This window comes from Ptychodera flava, chromosome 22 (assembly GCF_041260155.1).
Source record: "Ptychodera flava strain L36383 chromosome 22, AS_Pfla_20210202, whole genome shotgun sequence".
Lineage (NCBI taxonomy): Eukaryota > Metazoa > Hemichordata > Enteropneusta > Ptychoderidae > Ptychodera > Ptychodera flava.
Genome location: NC_091949.1, coordinates 315,231 through 333,791, shown reverse-complemented (window position 1 = coordinate 333,791; position 18,561 = coordinate 315,231). Strand labels below are relative to the sequence as shown.

Here is an 18,561-nt window from a genome sequence, read left to right as displayed (position 1 = left end):
ACTGCACACGGAAAAGCAACTCAACATTCTAGTATCAAACGCTCTGCATCTTGTGAAAACAACATAGCAGTGAAAATTGTAATAGTCACCATAAAAAACTCTTCACAGATGAAAGGATAATTGCTTCAAACAAATGAAACTGCATGTTGACTGCATTTAGCTCGTCCAAAAGTGACGGACATCGCACGCCAAGTATTTCATGTCCCAGGCTTTGGTAGTCCGACTGTGGGCTACCATTTCATGGATTTTGGTAGCGCCAGGGAAAAGTTGGTAGTCTGTGGACGCTGGACTACCGCTAATTTCGAGCCCTACATGGCATTATGTATGTACTTGTGATGACAAAGTCATTGAGTACGTTATTTAATAGGTTTATAAAAACTTTAGAAACATTTGCCAATTGCCTCTTTTGTCTTACTGAGGAAATTCAAGGGATACTATTTTTCTTGCAATGAGCAGCATCGTGGAAGCTTCAGCTGATTGGTTGATAGAGAATATCATCCATATGTATGGTTGAGGTGTATGAATACCATTGATCATATGAATCATTTCAAAACAGCCAATCAGCTTCAAAATACCCTCAGTTTCAGATTTTTTAGCTGCTATTTATAATTTAAATCTTCAATCTTATCAATTTTCACCTTCCGAGCCGATGTATTTTTTATTCTGTCTGACCTGACTTCTGTTCACTTTTGAAATGCAATTACACAAATTTAGAAGTATAATGAAGTTATTTTTGCATTTGACAAAGATCAATCAGTGCTGTACAGTCCTTAACTGAGTGGAGATTTCTACCTGCCAGTTTTAGGTACACACTACCAATGTCTATGTTCATGTTGCTGGACTCCAACAACCTGTATAGGTAAGTTTCTGAGAATTGTCTGTTCATGTCCTTGGAAAAACTAATGTTACCAATAGGGGCATCAGGGGGATATTTTTGTGATGTTGGTGAAGAACAATGATTAATTGACAATTATTAGTCTGGAATTGACTGGATGACTTGAAAAAAACATTTATGCCACAACAAAAAAAAACAGGAAAAGGTTTCTTTTTTTGTAATTTTTATATGGCTCCCATCTTTACTTCAGCATTCATCTGAGTATAACTCCCAGTTCATGTATAATTCCCTCCTTTGCTTACAGAGTATTTTTTGAAATTTGAAAATCCATCTATCAGATCAAATTGTGCAATTAAAATCTGTGGATTTAGTTTAAACCGTGCACATCTAGAAAAGGGTTGTAGGAACAAAAGGTCTCCAGTGAACTCTGTATTCATTTACTGAAAGGAGCTCCGAGAATATCTGTGAAATACTGTATATCCGTTAAGGCTCATCCATTTCTGTATATTTTGTTTTTCTGCATAGGATATTATAGTTGTCTGTCCATGCAGCCTGACCAATCCCTGCCAGAATGGTGACTGTTACTGTTTTCATGCAACTACCAAAATAACAATTATGATAGCAGGTATCTGTACAGCGTTGATGTCATGGTTACTTGCATAATTATGGTGGCTTCTTACAAGACAACAAAATCTGGTGAGTTCCCTTACCGAAAATTATTTCTACTGCAAATTTGCCGTAAGTTTGCTGCAAATATGCAGCAAGCATATAGCTTGCAGGAAGGAGTTGCAGAAGTTTGCAGGTAGATGTGACCCTCCTGCAAACCCTTAAGTCAGTTTGCAGCAAATTTGCGGTAAACGACTAAGTTGCTGCAAATTTGCGGCAAACCAGATTATTGCTGCAAATATGCAGCAACACATGATTGACATATTTCCCACTATTTCATTACCAGGGAGTACACACTACACACTGAGTACTGTTGCACTTCGTGACCAGTCATGTGTAAGCAACATAAAATTGATCTTTCATTTATATTTTATGTTCCTTTATTTCATAACAGACAATCCACTTTTTAAATTATAATAACTGGTAATGCTAGATAATGAACAGCTTCAGTTATGCTGGTGAAAGCATTGCATGGATGTAGAGTGCATCTATAGTATATACTGTAGTGACATGATGTAATAAAAGTACCCTTTGACAATCCGGTTGGGTAAATTATGGTTGGATCGAAAACTGAATTTTTAGGGAAACAAATTTTTGAAACAGGGACTTGTCTGTCTTGCAAGTTACACCCTGTATTTTCTGCGAATGATACCAAAATGCAAACAGTTTCGAACGAAATGTGCGTTTGATGATGATCTGTAAGGACACGTCGTAGACTTTTGTTACTGCAAATCTGTACAGTAATGTTTCCGCTACTACCTCCAAGCAGAGTAGTGGCTGTGCTCCAAGCTATTCATCCCATCAATATAGTACATGTATACGGTACGTACAATGCACTGCAGCTTACAGTCTGTCCCATCGATGCCGCTGACAAAATCTCGCCTTCTGATAACATGGGTCGAGGTAAAAGGCTTTTGTCCATGTTTTCAGCGTTAGAGTTGTATTGCCGAGCACAAATTTGAGATTTAGGATTACACTCCATCCCGAGTCGCTATACGAAAATTCAAAGCGCCGCTTCACCAACGTCCAACACGTCCTGTGTATCAGCTGCGAGCAGCCGACATGTTTACAATCTCCGGTCACGGTTCATCAAGGTCAGTTCGCGCATTGATATTGATTCTTCGTGCTGAAAGAATTTTTACTCTCTTTTTAGTCTTTCTATGATAAAAATAACCATTTTCATTAAACTAATAAATTAAATGCTATATTAAGTATGAAATATAACGGATTGGTGCAGATGTAGAGTCAATTCCAGCATTTAAAAACGGGACTACATTATCAATCGCGTAATGATTTATAGATCACACTTCCGTTATCGTCATGAGGCTTGATCGGCGCGAAGTTAGATTTTAGTACCATCGGCCAGTGTCGGCTGCGTACTTGTGAGCAGGGAATTTTCTAGTGGACAATTTCGTGATCTTTCTATGGAATCGCCAGCCAAATGATATCACATAGTTGCAAAAACGTGTATACAGTCCTAGGGACAGGCGGAGTTCTAAATTTGTGAACGCGAGCGGCAGTAAAGATGCCGACTATATTCTGAGTACGGTATTTACACACAGCACGGTGAGACCTGCAACCGGACCGGGAATCGTCCAGCGTCTGCGAGCCGTTCAGAAATGTAAGTCAATGTACCGTTCGTCTGTACATCGATCGCTATAATTATGTTCTGTAATCGTTGTATTGCAATCTTTACCGAAAGATAAATTTTCGTTGAGTACTGATTCATACTGAATTCACTTTCGTTTCACAACAGTTACAGTAAGTGCTGAGATTTTTGCAGATTGTCGCCGTCGTGTATGTAAACAACATACAGCGAGTTGTCCGCTGTCGGACATTTTAATCATTATTAATTTAATTTCGATCATGAATATTTATGCATTTTCTGCTTCAATTTTTCACTTGATTTTGTCTCATTTTCAAATAATTATCGATTGCTTTCATGAAATTTACAATGTTTGGTCAAACGGTAAAGACTTACACTCTTCCCTGAACGATTTATATTTTTCAGAATCCATTGCTGGTTACACTAAAGGGACAAGAAATTCAGAGAGCAGAAAGCCAAATCGCAGCCTTTGACAGTAATGTAAATGTTACATGAAACTTCTCAAGTCAAAAGAAAATCTTGACATGATCATGACACTTATGTGGCATGAAATGAACATGGCATATAAAATAAATTGTACCACAATTGAATTTAACCTTTTTTTCTCTGTCATCTTTTTGTTTATAATAACTTTATTTGCGCTGACCATTGTTTCTCGTGAAACTGGTATTTCAGAGTTAAGTTGGATAAATAATATTTATATATTGGCCGAGTGTGGACAGCAAAAGATGTGTTTTATCCAACTAAACTCTGAAATACCAGTTTCACGAGAAACAATGGTCAGCGCAAATAAAATAATTTGCTGTATGGAGTTTGCGGCAAATTTTCAGTAACATTCAAATTAATTTGCCGCAAGTTTGCTGCAAGGATTGTGCCGCAAATTTGCTGCAAAGAGTTTGCAGCAACGTTGCGGCAGAGAGTTTGCTGCATATTTGCAGCAAGTTCACAAGAAACCTAATTTGCATCTGAAAAATGAACCACCCGCATATTTGCGGCAAATAGTTTGCTGCAAATTTACTGCAAAGCTTGCGGCAAATTTGCAGTAACAGTTTGCGGGAGGCCTAAAATTTCAGTAAGGGAATTGTAATTGGTTTACAATTTTACAGCCATTACATATTTCCCATGATTTGGCAAGATATTATGTTTGAGTTGTAGATCAATGTCTATATGTAACATAATAGTGCAACAAATTCACCCAACAGGCCAAAAGATGAAAAAATTGTTTCCAGTCTGCATGTGTGTCTCTTCAAAACCCCTGCATCAACTCCCATTTAAGGGTGTTTCCAAAGGGTCAAAGTTTACCAGCAGTTCCATTAACCAATTTCCAAAAATATTAAGTGTGTAGTTGGATACTTTGTGCTACTCATTGCACACCAACGGGAGGGTAATGCCACAGAAAGGGTATGTGATTTTGTAAAGCAGATTTGAAACTCCACTTTTTACCTCATGTTTGAGTTGTAGATCAATGTCTATATGTAACATAATAGTGCACTTATTGACCAAGGAAATGTTGATAAAATGCTGACTTTTGACCCCTGTTGTTCCTCAAGGATGATGTTGACCCAAAATTGTGTAGAAAATGTAAAGTTATATTGCCATTATTTGGACTTAAATGTAGACTTACATGTATTATCCAAGACTTTAGGTACAACGTGTCTCATGCACAGATATTTAGGCTCTCAAATTACATCTCTTTTCTGATCAACCGCTTGTTGGGGGGGGGGCCTCATTTTAAAGCTCTTGGTGTAAGAAAATGTTTCACCATATTAGTTTTATTTTTCTCCATTAACACATGGATGTTGGCCATTTTGAATTTCAAATATCCATAAATTTTAGGTAATTTGGTTATGTGGTACCAAACTTTGCACGATGACCCCTGATTTTTAGTCCCCACGGACACCGTCCAGGGGGACTTATAGGTTTGGTCATGTCCGTGCGTGCGTCCGTGCGTGCGTGCGTGCGTCCGTCCGTCCGTTCACGCAGATATCTCTGAGATGCCCAGGAGCGATTTCATTCAAACTTGGTACAAGGATTACTTCATATGTCATACAGATGCACGTCAATTTGTTTTGTGATACGATCCAATATGGCCGCCAGGCGGCCATTTTATTACGATTTTTTCATGTACAGAGCCATAACTCAGGCATGTTCCAACCGATTTTATTCAAAGTTGGTACAAGGACATTGGCCAATGTCATACAGATGCACGTCAATTTGTTTTGTGATAGGATCCAATATGACCGCCAGGCGGCCATTTTATTACGATTTTTTCATGTACAGAGCCATTACTCAGGCATGTTTCGACTGATTTTATTCAGAGCTGGTACAAGGACATTGACCAATGTCATAGATATGCACGTCAATTTGTTTTGTGATACGATTCAATATGGCCGCCAGGCGGCCATTTTATTACGATTTTTTCATGTACAGAGCCATAACTCTGGCATGTTTCGACTGATTTTATTCAGAGTTGGTACAAGGACATTGACCAATGTCATAGATATGCACGTCAATTTGTTTTGTGATACAATTCAATATGGCCGCCAGGCGGCCATTTTATTACGATTTTTTCATGTACAGAGCCATTACTCAGGCATGTTTCGACTGATTTTATTCAGAGTTGGTACAAGGACATTGACCAATGTCATAGATATGCACATCAATTTGTTTTGTGATACGATTCAATATGGCCACCAGGCGGCCATTTTATTACGATTTTTTCATGTACAGAGCCATTACTCAGGCATGTTTCGACCGATTTTATTCAAAGTTGGTACAAGCTTATTGACAAATGTCATAGCTGTGCACGGCAATTTGTTTTGTGATACGATCCAAAATGGCCACTGTGCGGCCATTTTATTACGATTTTTTCATGTACAGAGCCATAACTCAGGCACATCTTAACCGATTTTATTACCTTCTCGTGTCTATTTATAGACAGAGAAGGTATTAGAGTTGAAAACCAGTATGCTGCTGTCAAGTACTTCCGTCTGTCAAGACTTCCGTCTGTCAAGATCCGTTGACGTCATGCCATTGTGATGGGTCATATCATAAACTGGTGGGGGTGTTCATGGCTCAGGTTGAGGTGTGGGAGAACGATTTTGAGCTATGACAAAAATGAAAATGGACTTATCGGCATAGCCACAGTGTTAAGCCTTTCTCCAAGGTTTCTTAGTTGACTACAATCTATTGCAGACTACTGAGCTGACGTTAGGGGTACTCACTTTGTGTTTGCTCACTCTGTGAGCGCTAGTGTTTGGTACTGAGTTGCGTGGATATCCCCTCATGGCCTCACGTGATCTTGGCCTGTTGCATAATCTGCAGAGATGATCATATGCCTCCGAGTCTGAAAACTGTCATTGTGAAAGCCTGTCGGCATTTTCCTTGCATTTTTTCTCATTTAATTTTGCAAAATATCGGCGAGTACCTCAATATTTCAAGATAACCCGTTCTTCCCAATCGTTTCCTGGAGTTTCAGAGTCATATGAACGAAAATGAGTGAAAGTTTAGACAGGAAAATCGGACGTCGGCCATGTTCAATGTTTACAGTACAATCAGAAGTTTACGTGGAGGAATTAACCAACAAACACTATTCATGATGCCCTTCCTCTAGAGGCAGACCCTCCTATATGAAGTACCACATTTGATGCTTGTGGAAAGCTTGACCACACAAAGGAGCATTTAAACTTTTAGAAAATGACAAACTGAAAAAGAAGGTATTCAGAAAATGTCAAATACTGAGGAAAAATGCGCAAATATTCAAAATAAACAGGTTAACTGACTGGTCAGCTATAAAAAACAATTAAAATGTTTATGATCAAAAGTTTTTGAGATGCTCACATTTTAACAAATACAGAAATTATTAACATTACAAATATAAGACCAAACTATTTTTTCAGGGATGGGACAGGTTGGAAATGAGGGGTGAGAGACAAAGGCACCTATTGCTGCATGTGGATGCAGCCACACCATTTCATTTACAGCATACTTATTCACTGTGTTGTGTTCAAGTTCCATATTGTACTGACTGTCAGACAAGGATAACATGAGCAAATCAAATCAAATTAGAAAAGGATCAATGCTGTTGTGTGGATTTTGCTGAACATGGCTGATTTTAATATTTCGCCCTATATATTTGGTATCCAGCAAAGGCATATTTGATGTAAAGTCAAAATTAACACTACATTGCTGACAATATATTTTACCGTTTCTGCATGAACTTTTCTTTTTTAAATTATAGTATATTAGTACTTCAAACAGATAACAGTTATCGTGATGTCAACCCATAATTTTGCATCACAAAGACTGTAATTCTGCCAATTTTTTTTTGTTTTTCAGTCATTTTATAAATTTTGCACTGCACAAGATGATTGAACAAATTGCAATGTTTGAATTTGTAAACTCAAAGAATAAAAATCCTTTGGTCACAGATTAAATTATTTTTTGAAAAGAAATTTACTCTTAAACACTTTTAGCATATATTCTTTACACGGTCATGTATTTCAAGGAAAATATGCCTATTAAAAACAGTAATTTCTTCACTTTCAATTTTTTTCAATACTATGACAATTATCAGCCATGAGGTTATACAAACACAAGACCAGATAAGCGTTTTTCATCATTTTCACAGGACTCTTTGGAAAATCCATTAAAACAGTTAAAAGTGACTTAAAATGATCACTTGGTATACATTTAATTTACAGATGCCAGGTTGTGTATTTCACATGCACTCAGGTCAGTAAGGAAGTGCGTCATTACCATTTTGGACTGTGAATTCTTATTTCTGAATTATTTAACTTTTTCCCACATTGAACTATCTTTAGGCAGTTTATACTGTAGCTTAGAATTTTTTTGATTGATGTATTTAATCATCTTTTGGGTTCTTTGGGTCCATATCCCACCTCATGCCCCTACATCATTAACTATTTACCAACAACTCCATGCCAACAACCAATTACCTGACCTGGCCACACATTAGAGAAGGTACAGCTTCATTGACGGTATTTTTCAAAGTTGGTACAAGCTTATTGACAAATGTCATACATATGCATGTCAGTCTGTTTTGTGATACGATCCAATATGGCCGCCAGGCGGCCATTTTATTATGATTTTTTCATGTACAGAGCCATTTCTCAGGCATATCCGCATGTTTCGACCAATTTTATTCAAAGTTGGTACAAGGACATCGACCAATGTCATAGCTATGCACATCAATTTGTTTTGTGATGCGATCCAATATGGCCAGTGTGCGACCATTTTGTTACGATTTTTTTCATGTCCTGAACCATAACTCAGACATGTATCAAGCGAATTCATTCAAAAGTATTTTTATCACAGACCTAATGAAGAGGACTTCCTCTCTGAGGACCTGTAATCAAAATATACCCATTAACAAGTGGGGACTGTGTCATCACGATGACTTGTTATTCTTGATTTGGTGAGCGAAAGGTCAAAAGTTTCATAGAGGAAAGTTTAAGCAAAAGTTTAAGTCTTTCACTTTTGAGGCACATACTACCTTAAAGAAAAGTTGAAGAGTTTGTTTTTCATAGTCCAGGGCACACCTCTACCTGATTTAAGGGTGAGTGCCCTAACGCCCAAATTGCACATTTGTTATTATTAGTGAAATTGTCTGCCCTAATATTACTCATGTGCCAAACTATAAGCAAGCTCTACCTTCCCTCTTGAAAGCATTGCACATAATGGTGACCTTTTGCAACCTATTGCTGCCGGGTAAACATAATCAGAAGCATGTAAAACAGCATATAAAAAGTACAGAGAGTGGTATGATGTCAGTGGTTTATGCTTGATTCTGTTTCCTGGTATGAAGGGCTAGTATCTATATCTTGTTTTTTAATGTCAACCAGTTTCTTATAGTTGTTTCCAAAGCATATGGAGATGTAAAGTTTTCAGCAGGTTAATCTAGCCTATACATATTTAGATTGCATCACATTATTGTTGAAAAGTGAATTCTCATCTGGACTTTAATTCAACTATAAACAATAATAACTGCATTTTTTGCTTATAGATGCTAGTGTTGGGAAGTTAAAAATAATGGAGTTTCAACATTCTTTGGAGAGTAGAACATGAGCCTGTGATTAACATGAAAATCAAAAGGTAGTTAAAAATTCATCTTGTCAAAGCTTCTGGCCCTCACAGACAAAGAGTGAGAGTGACACAGCAAACTATTCCAAAACCATTGAAAACTCAGTAAATCAGTCTGTGTCGAAACCTAACCTGATATCATTGCGTTATGTTACCAGGTTTGGATAGCTTGTGTCACACAGCACATCACAGAGATTTTTGGCAGTCAATCCCACACTGCATGATGGTCATAATCCTAATGCCAATCACAGAGTAGTTAGATAGGGGAGTGAGGATGTATACCGTCTGTAGTATTTTGAATTATAGTTTTGCAGTATTGTAATAATATTAAGTGGCTGTCTCTGTCATCTTCTTTGAACAGGATCTGACCAATCCAACACAATCTGTCAGTGTCAATGAAACATGAACTGTAACAAGCCCTGGTAGTGATTGAGCTCAATGATGTTCTGTCTTGACTATCCCTGTGTACCAAATCGGCAACTCAGAATGGTAGAAACTAGAAGACAGCATTCAAGCATCAGTGCCAGTGGTTCATTCTTTGCAATCCGTGTGGTTTTCTTGACAGAGACTACTTTCAGTGAACAGAGTCCAGTTTTGTTGACACAGGTAAGGGACCGTCTCAGATTGTCGCAGAAGTTCAAAAAGCGAAATTTATTCGTTTAGGGGGGAGGGGGTTTTACCTCCATTCAATTAGTGAACTTCACTTTCGCACTTTTATTTTGTGATCACAAGTTTTCGTGTGTTTATTTTAAATTAAAGAAAAACTGCACACTTGTGCCAACAAATTTGTCCATTTCGCTTGTGCCCCAAACACAATTTACCGATAGGAACATTGTATTCTAAACATTTCATTCATCAAATTATATACATAGACAAAAAGTATAATCTTTTTAAAAATGTGCTATTTATAAGCATCTGCTCTAACCAAAGTTATGCACCTGGTCATAGTCGTTTCAATATGATTGAACATGCCTGGGCCACCTTGTCAAAGTTTCTCGCTTATTTACTGCCCCTACCAAGTACAAATTGCGTGTTCACAAAGACAAAGAACAGCACAAGAGATTCAAAAAGGGAAAGTAAGATAAAATGAAACTGTTATGCGGTAAAATGCCCTGTTAGTACTCAAATCTGATCGATTACTTTAATTGTAATGTGGCAAGGGGAATACGTCTATAGTAGCTATAGCAGAATGCACCATCGTACTCTCAGGCAGACATGAACATTTCGCACTTTTGAAGTTTCCTGTAGGGGGAGGGGGGAGGGGGTTTTGATCTAAACGAAGAAATTTCGTTTCTTGAACTTCTGCGACAATCTGAGACGGTCCCTAAGGTTACAAAAGGAAGATTAAGTTTTGCAAAGGCATCTTTTAGTGTAACCCAGAGTTGGACTGTCAATTAATTAGCCAGCCAACACTACCCTGGACGCTGGTTCATATTATCCAAACAACAAACACAGGAAAGAATGATTGTCTTACAATTTGCATAACAGTTTGTGTTGAGATTTATTTCACTTCAACTAATAGTTCTACTACTGATGATAATCATAAAGAAAGTAAAAATGAAACTGGTTCACAATGATCAGATCAAACCAACAATATAGTCACTGGAAAGCATTTAAAGGCACACACTCAAACGAATTTCATTAAGCATAATTATAGTAAGTTCTTGTTTTTATACAATCACTGCTGCTTTCACTTATTTAGCTGATGTTCATATAGTTGTGCAATGGCTGTTATATAGGGTTTCAGTCTGAAGTCTGTCCCGTTGCTATAGCAATAGACTCTTTCAGACAGTCCTCCCTTTGGATTTGGGTATTCTAATCCTGGCACTGTAATGGATCCCATGGCAAACTGATACTGACAGTTGAACAATTCCCTAGCTCTCCGTAGACAATCAGGCAACACAACAGGAACACAATAGTTTACCAGTCATTCAGTAACTGCATCTCTTGTAATCACAGTCATCTGAAAAAGACAAACTCTTTGAGCCAGCAGATCATGACAGCAGCTAGATCTTAATCCATGGCATGGAAATGCCATTCTAGTCACTATCTCAAGGTGAAAGAATTCCATTTGTTGTCAAACTATTGCTAAATATCATTCTAACACTATGGAAGCTTGAGACTCAGCGTGTCTCCCGGTCCAATGGACCCTTTCACGGTTATCGACGCCATATTGGACAGGGGGCAAATGGCGGACACGGTCGCTTGCGGCTCTCTTTATTGTTGTCATTGTGAAAACCCGGAAGTATATCGCCCGTTTGCCGCTGATAACTTTTTTCGCTTTGCGTATTTTTTTTTGCGATTTACATCAAATAATTGGTAGTTGGCTGTACTTTATACATTTTTCATCTAATGATTCGTAATTTTTATGCATGTATATTTTCCGTTTGTTTGTGACCGCGAAAGGTGATCGCCTATTACGGCCAGCTGTCAGATTTCTGGCAACTCAAGCGAGACTACCTTTATACCATGTAGTCTGTGATGAACTTGCGATACACTGCATGTATTTGTGATACTGAACAAAGGTACCTATCATCTTCTTTTTATTTAGGAATTACAATTTCAATAGTAAAAGATTTCTACGTAGTTATCTTCCTAGCAACGGACTTTTCGTACGGTATGGTACCGTAGTGTAGCTCATGAAGTCACTATTTCACCATTGATTGAACTTGAAGATTAAACTCAGACTGCCCATGCTTCGTTGGTGCTCTTTTTCCGTTGTCTGTGGTTGGCGTAGATCCGAAGTTTATCAAGCTTGGATGAAAGTCATGTGTAGTATATGGATTTCAAAGATTTTATGATCATATCTGTGATTTCCTTTCATATCTGTGATTCCCACTCAAGCCTCAAATCTAAAAAAACCAGGTTATGTTGGGTGTAGCTTGATCTCTTTTTAAATTTCTTTCTGTTAATAGTTGTCATCATGCCAGGTGGAGACCGTTGCTGCATTCAGGGTTGTAATAACGACAGAAGATACCCTAACAGGCAAAGCAAGCGTAGTCATGTTGGGTCATTAAGATTTCATAACTTCCCCTCAAATGAAGATCTATGTAGACAGTGGGTTGCTAGAGTAGGTAGAGGAAGGGTGGACTTTAAGCCTGGTCCAGGTATGCGTGTATGTTCCAACCATTTTGTAGAAGGGCAGCCAACCAAGGAAAACCCGTTTCCAACACTATTCCTCACAACCAATATGTCACAGTACCAGTCATCCCCCAGGAAGCGCAGAGTGTTGGAAAAATGTACCGCCACCAGTATTAACAACAACAATAACACCCAAGGAAATACCAATGTTGATATACCATCAGACAATGTGGACATCGATGACACAGGAATAAAAATAAGTACAGCATCAGAACAAATTATCAGAGATGCCGATGTGCATTTTTATTCTGGCCTGAAGAACTGTGCTGCTTTTGAGGCCATTTTCAGGTATCTACGACCCCTTATAAACAGGAAGTGAGACTGAATATGAGACTCTCAAATTGAAGAAGATACTAAATGCGACCTCATTTGCGATTATATCTGAGACTCTCATTCATTACAGTAAACAGTAAATGCGACTTGATCTGAGACTGTACCTGAGACTCTCAATTACCTTTCACATGACAAGTGCGACTGGCGCTGAGACTAGAACAAGTAGCAATCGAGACACCAGACCACGGTTTGTGGAAGGACCGTGCACACAGGTCCTTGAAAAAAATGATCACGGAGTACGACGTGTCGACATCGACGTATGCCTTACCTCAGCTTCTTTCCCCTTCATTTCTCATCTTACTGTATATTATGGAAAATAAAGGTCAATAAAACAAATACTCTTTATCAATCATGTATATTCGAACTACGCGGTTGCATGACGCACCGTATAGACACGGTCCCTGGAGGACCGTGGTATAGAGAGTAAGGCCTATGATTACGGAAAGGTAAGTCAGTTCTTACAATCGATTTAGCTGGTGTATTTATATAACACATTGAGAATATTGATAAAATATGGCGAATAAAACCGATAAATGGGTACTAAGACATAAAACTAGCGAAAATAGAGAAAGACTGGACTAACGTCAGATACGCACACGCCGTATCGGCTATTGTTGATGCCATACTGTTTATCGAACCTTCAACGTCACGCCCAGTCATGATATACTTTTACCTTTGACCTTCATGAAGTTTCACATTCATTTGAAAATTTCGTATTACTTTTTGACTTCATGATGTCCAGCTTGCTTTGTAATTCGAAACATATTGAAACACTTGCTCATTTTGCTGTTGATTTCCATAATAGTTCGAATAATTCATACATCGACGAATTTGCAAATTTCGTGTCGCGTCGAACAGCTGCAGTCGCGTCGACAGCTATCGAGCACGAACGATGAAACAAACAAAATTTCATTTCTGTGAGAAACTCCACGATGACGTTTCGGAGATCAAATGGGAAATACCATATTCTCTTTGCTCCGATTGATCCGCCAATTTGAGTAGATTTCACCTCATCAGATGTTCGGAAATCTATCGTCAGTTCACGGAGCTTTTTTCGTCTTTCATTTTACTTTAACAAAAAATATTGTATAAAGAGTACCAAGGAAGCGTGAAATCACATTGAGTGCGTTTTGTCATCAGCTGTCAGCTAGTCGTTTTCCAAAAGTGGCTTTTTGGAGTACATGAGCTTAAATACTAGTACTCTTTCGGAGGGCATGAAAAGGATAGGTGTGTATAACTCTTGAACTATTCCAATAACCGTTGTTAGTGCGAGAATGACGTGTATCAGCTTAAGCCAATCACTGATTGAGCGCATATTTTTCATATGGAAGGCCCGGGAGGCTCAAAGAAAATGTACGTCATCCATTAACCTCAGTCAAAATTAGCACTTTCTCACTTGTCAATGGACCCACAAAGCGAGATCGCCTGAACTGGGAAGTGATATGTAAATGAGTATGACTCGATGACGTTCCCGTCGGCAAACGTTTCATCTAACTAATAACAAAAGTTTAGTATTTTCTGTAAATCGATAAGCCTTTCGAACACGATTGATTCGGATATCTGAACCTCAACAGTAGCTACGCAGCTCGAAAGTTATCGTCCGACAGGACAGGAACATTTGTCAAAGCCGGATTTCGCATGGTAGCTATGGAAACAAGCTGTTCATTCTCAGAAAGCATGCAATGTACTTCGTACTGCTGATACTGTCATGCATGGTCCGTGGGCTGTAGCCGTCCCTACACACCGTCAATTGCCTAACAATAACAGGATTCAATCACGTGTGTCATCAAATTTTGATACATGAATTCTACCAATCATCAACCCCTTAACACATTAAAAAAAACAATGGTTGCGGCTACGGGTTCAAGGACATTCACGACGAGGCACCATCATTGTCGCAGAATTGTTTTGACTAGTTTTATATGGGCGATCTGCGTACTGTCGCTCATCAAACCGACAAATGTTCGCTTAGATAAAAATATGATGTACGAAAAGTTTTTTTATTCAACTAACTGAGTCATCGCCTTTGTTACTGCCTAAACATCCCCGGGTATTTTTTTCGGAGAGGCTGCAACATGGATATCCTCTAATGCATAGAGTACGGCTGTTCATCCAATGTATTTATTCACTGTTTCGCAAAACATCTCGTCAGATATGTGCTTTGGCGATCGGACCAAGTTTTTGTACGTTGGTCAGAAATAAATGACAATATAGGTTTGGATATCATCTGTAGAATGAGGACATAGCACAGTCGCTCGAGAGTTATTCAGCTCTGGGACTAGTCGCCCCATAGACGAGTATACAGAAGCGAGGTATTTCTCGCTTCTGTATACTCGTCTATGGGGCGACTAGTCCCAGAGCTGAATAACTCTCGAGCGACTGTGGACATAGTATTGAAGATGAAATTACTGTCATCGATCGACAAAGAAGAGAAAGAATGAGTCAGTGAATATCGATTCATAGACGGGAGAATCGAGACAGTCCACTGTCTATAGTTTAATCAATTGTGAACAAAAGTATTTCGATTAATTGACTAATAATGCAAACAGAAAGGAAATTTCATTCAACTTGAAAAAGTCACCGCTTTTCCTTGACATCGGATTCCATGGCAGTGGAGCAACACACGATGTCGTTTAGGTCCTCAAAACTCTTTTAAAACGGCAAGGCGATAATAATAATACTTTTCACGACAGCAAAATCTAAAAGAACTTGAATCTGAACTTTTCATGACAGTTCTGTGGAAGAAACGATTAGAAATGGCGGCGTTTCTAGGTACAGCGTCTACGCAAGAACGCGCTATGGCTTGAGTGACATACCAGCGGGCACAGGCGCTCGAACTGGGTAGTCTGCTAAATAGATCGATTTTCGGCTCGATCTATCGATCCCGTAGTCGACATGCCCGCACTGCAACCTAAATGAGTGTTTAGGTTGCAGTCGTGGGCATATCGACTACGGGATCGATAGATCGAGCCGAGAATCGATCTATTTAGCAGACTACCAAGCTACAGAGCGCCTGTGCTTGCGGGTCTGCACTGCGGTCGTTCCATCTAATTACAATGCTGTGCCGTATCTAACATGTTTACATCGCAAACGTTTACCGATTCACACCTGTATCGCGTCCTTTTTTGATTGACATCTTACAGACCTTTGTTATCCAGCAATCCCGCACCCCACTCGTCTTTGATGGAAAGTAACTCAAATAATCACCGCAATTCCGACACGTCTGAGACAATTGCAAATCACGAAAACTATCAAAACTTGTGAAACGCAGTCACTACCCTACGTAACTAATGCCTTCATGTTTGTGTTTTGCCGAACACTCAGTCCCTGGCAAAACTGATCTTTGGATTCGCCAAAAGGTGTTAACTTGCATGTTGTTTTAGGAAAGTATGTATATTATAAAATAAAAATGAATAGATGAGTATTTTCTATAAAAGCTCGGTTACATTTTAGCTTCGATCAGATCCCACCCGTCCGTTCAGACTGTTGTGAAACGATATTCGTCATGTCTTTTGAGCTGAACAAGGGTGAACTTTTGAGCTGGCAGGTTCTCCAGCGTGTGCCGATGCCACGCGAACGACGGACCTTCCACATTACGTCAGGAAGTGAGTCAGTCACATGTCAGTAGCAAGAACAGTCGCACTTGCTGTTTGTACGTTAAATGAGAGTCTCAGACACGGTCTCAAATTCACTCGCAAATATACATCCCCGAGCGAAATGCGAGTCTCAATTACAGTCGCAAACGTGATCGCACTTTGACTCTTCTATGAACTGAGAGTCTCAGAATCACTCGTATTTCTTATTCATTTGGGGTCGTACATACCTCCCATTTTCGATCATTTACTCCCAAAGGCAGCACATATACAATATTGGAAGGGGGAAAAACCAACGGTGAAAGAAACACCATCAAGATATTCCACATCCGAAGTTTATTTCAATAGGCCAGGTCCATCAAGAAAACTTACTTTGCCCCAAGAATTACTTTTGGTCATGATGCGTCTTCGTTTGGCATTACTAATACCTGATCTTCGTTTCGTTTTCAAATTTCTGATGGGTTGGTGAGTTCTATTTTTATTACATGGGTTAAATTAATGAGTAGGGAACTTGGGTGGTTAATTATATGGCCTTCAAAACAAGCAGTATGGGATAATCTACCAGCATGTTTTCGACGTTTCTACCCCAAGGTGAGATGCATCATTGATTGTACTGAAATATTTGTAGAGAGACCATCATGTCTCAAGCTGCAAGCAAAATTTTGGTCAGAGTATAAACACCATATTGCACTGTAAAATTTTTAGTTGGCATTTCACCCAATTGATTGATATCATTTATCTCTGAGTGTTATGGGGGTAGGGCCTCTGATAAATTCATTGTACAGAATAGCAATTTTTACACATTGTTAGACCCATATGACCAGTTGTTAGCCGACAGAGGATTTAAAATACATGATGACTTGATGATAAAGCAGGTAAAGTTGGCAATTCCACCTAGCACTACTGCAAACCTACCCATGACCAGCACAGCTGTCACTGAAACTTCAAGAATAGCAAATGTACGTATATATGTTGAACAGGCCATCAGTAGAATTAAACATTTTCGTATTTTGACAAATGAATTACCTGTGAGTTTATTGCCTATTACTAATGATATCATGAAAACTTGCTGTGCTCTTTGCAACCTTCTTGAGCCATTGTGTGAGTGATACACAAGATCATACATGACCACTTTAATAACCTGTAAACCAACTATGAGTATACCTTGATGTGATATTGATGCTTGGTTACAATATAACCTGTTAGCCAACTATGTGTATACTTTGATGTGATATTGATGCTTGGTTACAATATAACATGTAAGCCAACTATGTGTATACTATAACCTGTAAGCCAATTATGAGTATACCTTGATGTGATATTGATGCTTGGGTACAATATAACCTGTTAGCCAACTATGTGTATACTTTGATGTGATATTGATGCTTGGTTACAATATAACATGTAAGCCAACTATGAGTATACCTTGATGTGATATTGATGCTTGGGTACAATATAACCTGTTAGCCAACTATGTGTATACTTTGATGTGATATTGATGCTTGCTTACAATATAACATGTAAGCCAACTATGAGTATACCTTGATGTGATATTGATGCTTGGTTAAAATATAACCTGTAAGCCAACTATATGTACTCTGTCACATGAAGATGCTAGGCTATTATAACAACTGGCTTTTTCACACTAATTCATGAGAATGGTGTTTATACTCTGAATAACATCTACCATATGCTTTGTGGAACTTGGACATTGGCAACTTAGTAAATACCATGAATTGTTTATTGCAATCGTTTCAGTTACATGTATTTGGATTATCATGTGGTTTGCATTTCTGTATTCATGTAATTAACTGTAAATAGATCCCGGTACAATTCTCTGACAAGCACAACTATAAATGAAACCTGAGTTTACTACTGATTATGGAATTGAGACTCAAGTTATACACTGAAAACATTTAAATTTCTGAGATTCTGTAATTTATTGCAAATACAGAGATAATCCTAAAAGGCTTGGTGTCAAAACAACAAAGCAGAATGTAGTATTCACATCTTGCTAAGCTGTACACAGTTAGTGAGTGAGACTACCCTCTATTCTCCATGATCAGTACACACAAAGATCACTTATTGCAAAATTCTGATGTGCACAGAACAGCTCGGTCCACACAATAAGTCACATCTGTGTTTGGCAAAAGAAAGGGAATTGATTTTTTTAAGTGTTCATGATGACAAAGGAAATTTGCATGTCTGAGAGGTAGTATGATGAGACCATCTCAGTTGTTGATAACTTTACCTTGACAAGTGTACAACTTTAAGCATCTTCAAAC

The 18,561-nt window shown here is 38.5% G+C and overlaps 1 long non-coding RNA gene across 3 annotated transcripts in view; it reads left to right on the top strand.

The window, feature by feature from the left end:
- The window catches only part of LOC139122431 (uncharacterized), a 69,916-nt gene that overhangs the window by 29,038 nt on the left and 22,317 nt on the right, over positions 1-18,561 (top strand). The window contains exons 4-9 of one of the 3 annotated variants that reach the window (XR_011549463.1): positions 749-859; positions 1,361-1,531; positions 9,133-9,221; positions 9,571-9,815; positions 11,616-11,734; positions 12,125-12,880. This is a non-coding gene — a long non-coding RNA (uncharacterized lncRNA). Of the gene's footprint in view, positions 1-748; positions 860-1,360; positions 1,532-9,132; positions 9,222-9,570; positions 9,816-11,615; positions 11,735-12,124; positions 12,881-18,561 lie in introns of those variants that run through there. The other 2 variants (XR_011549464.1, XR_011549462.1) reach the window with 2 other exon arrangements.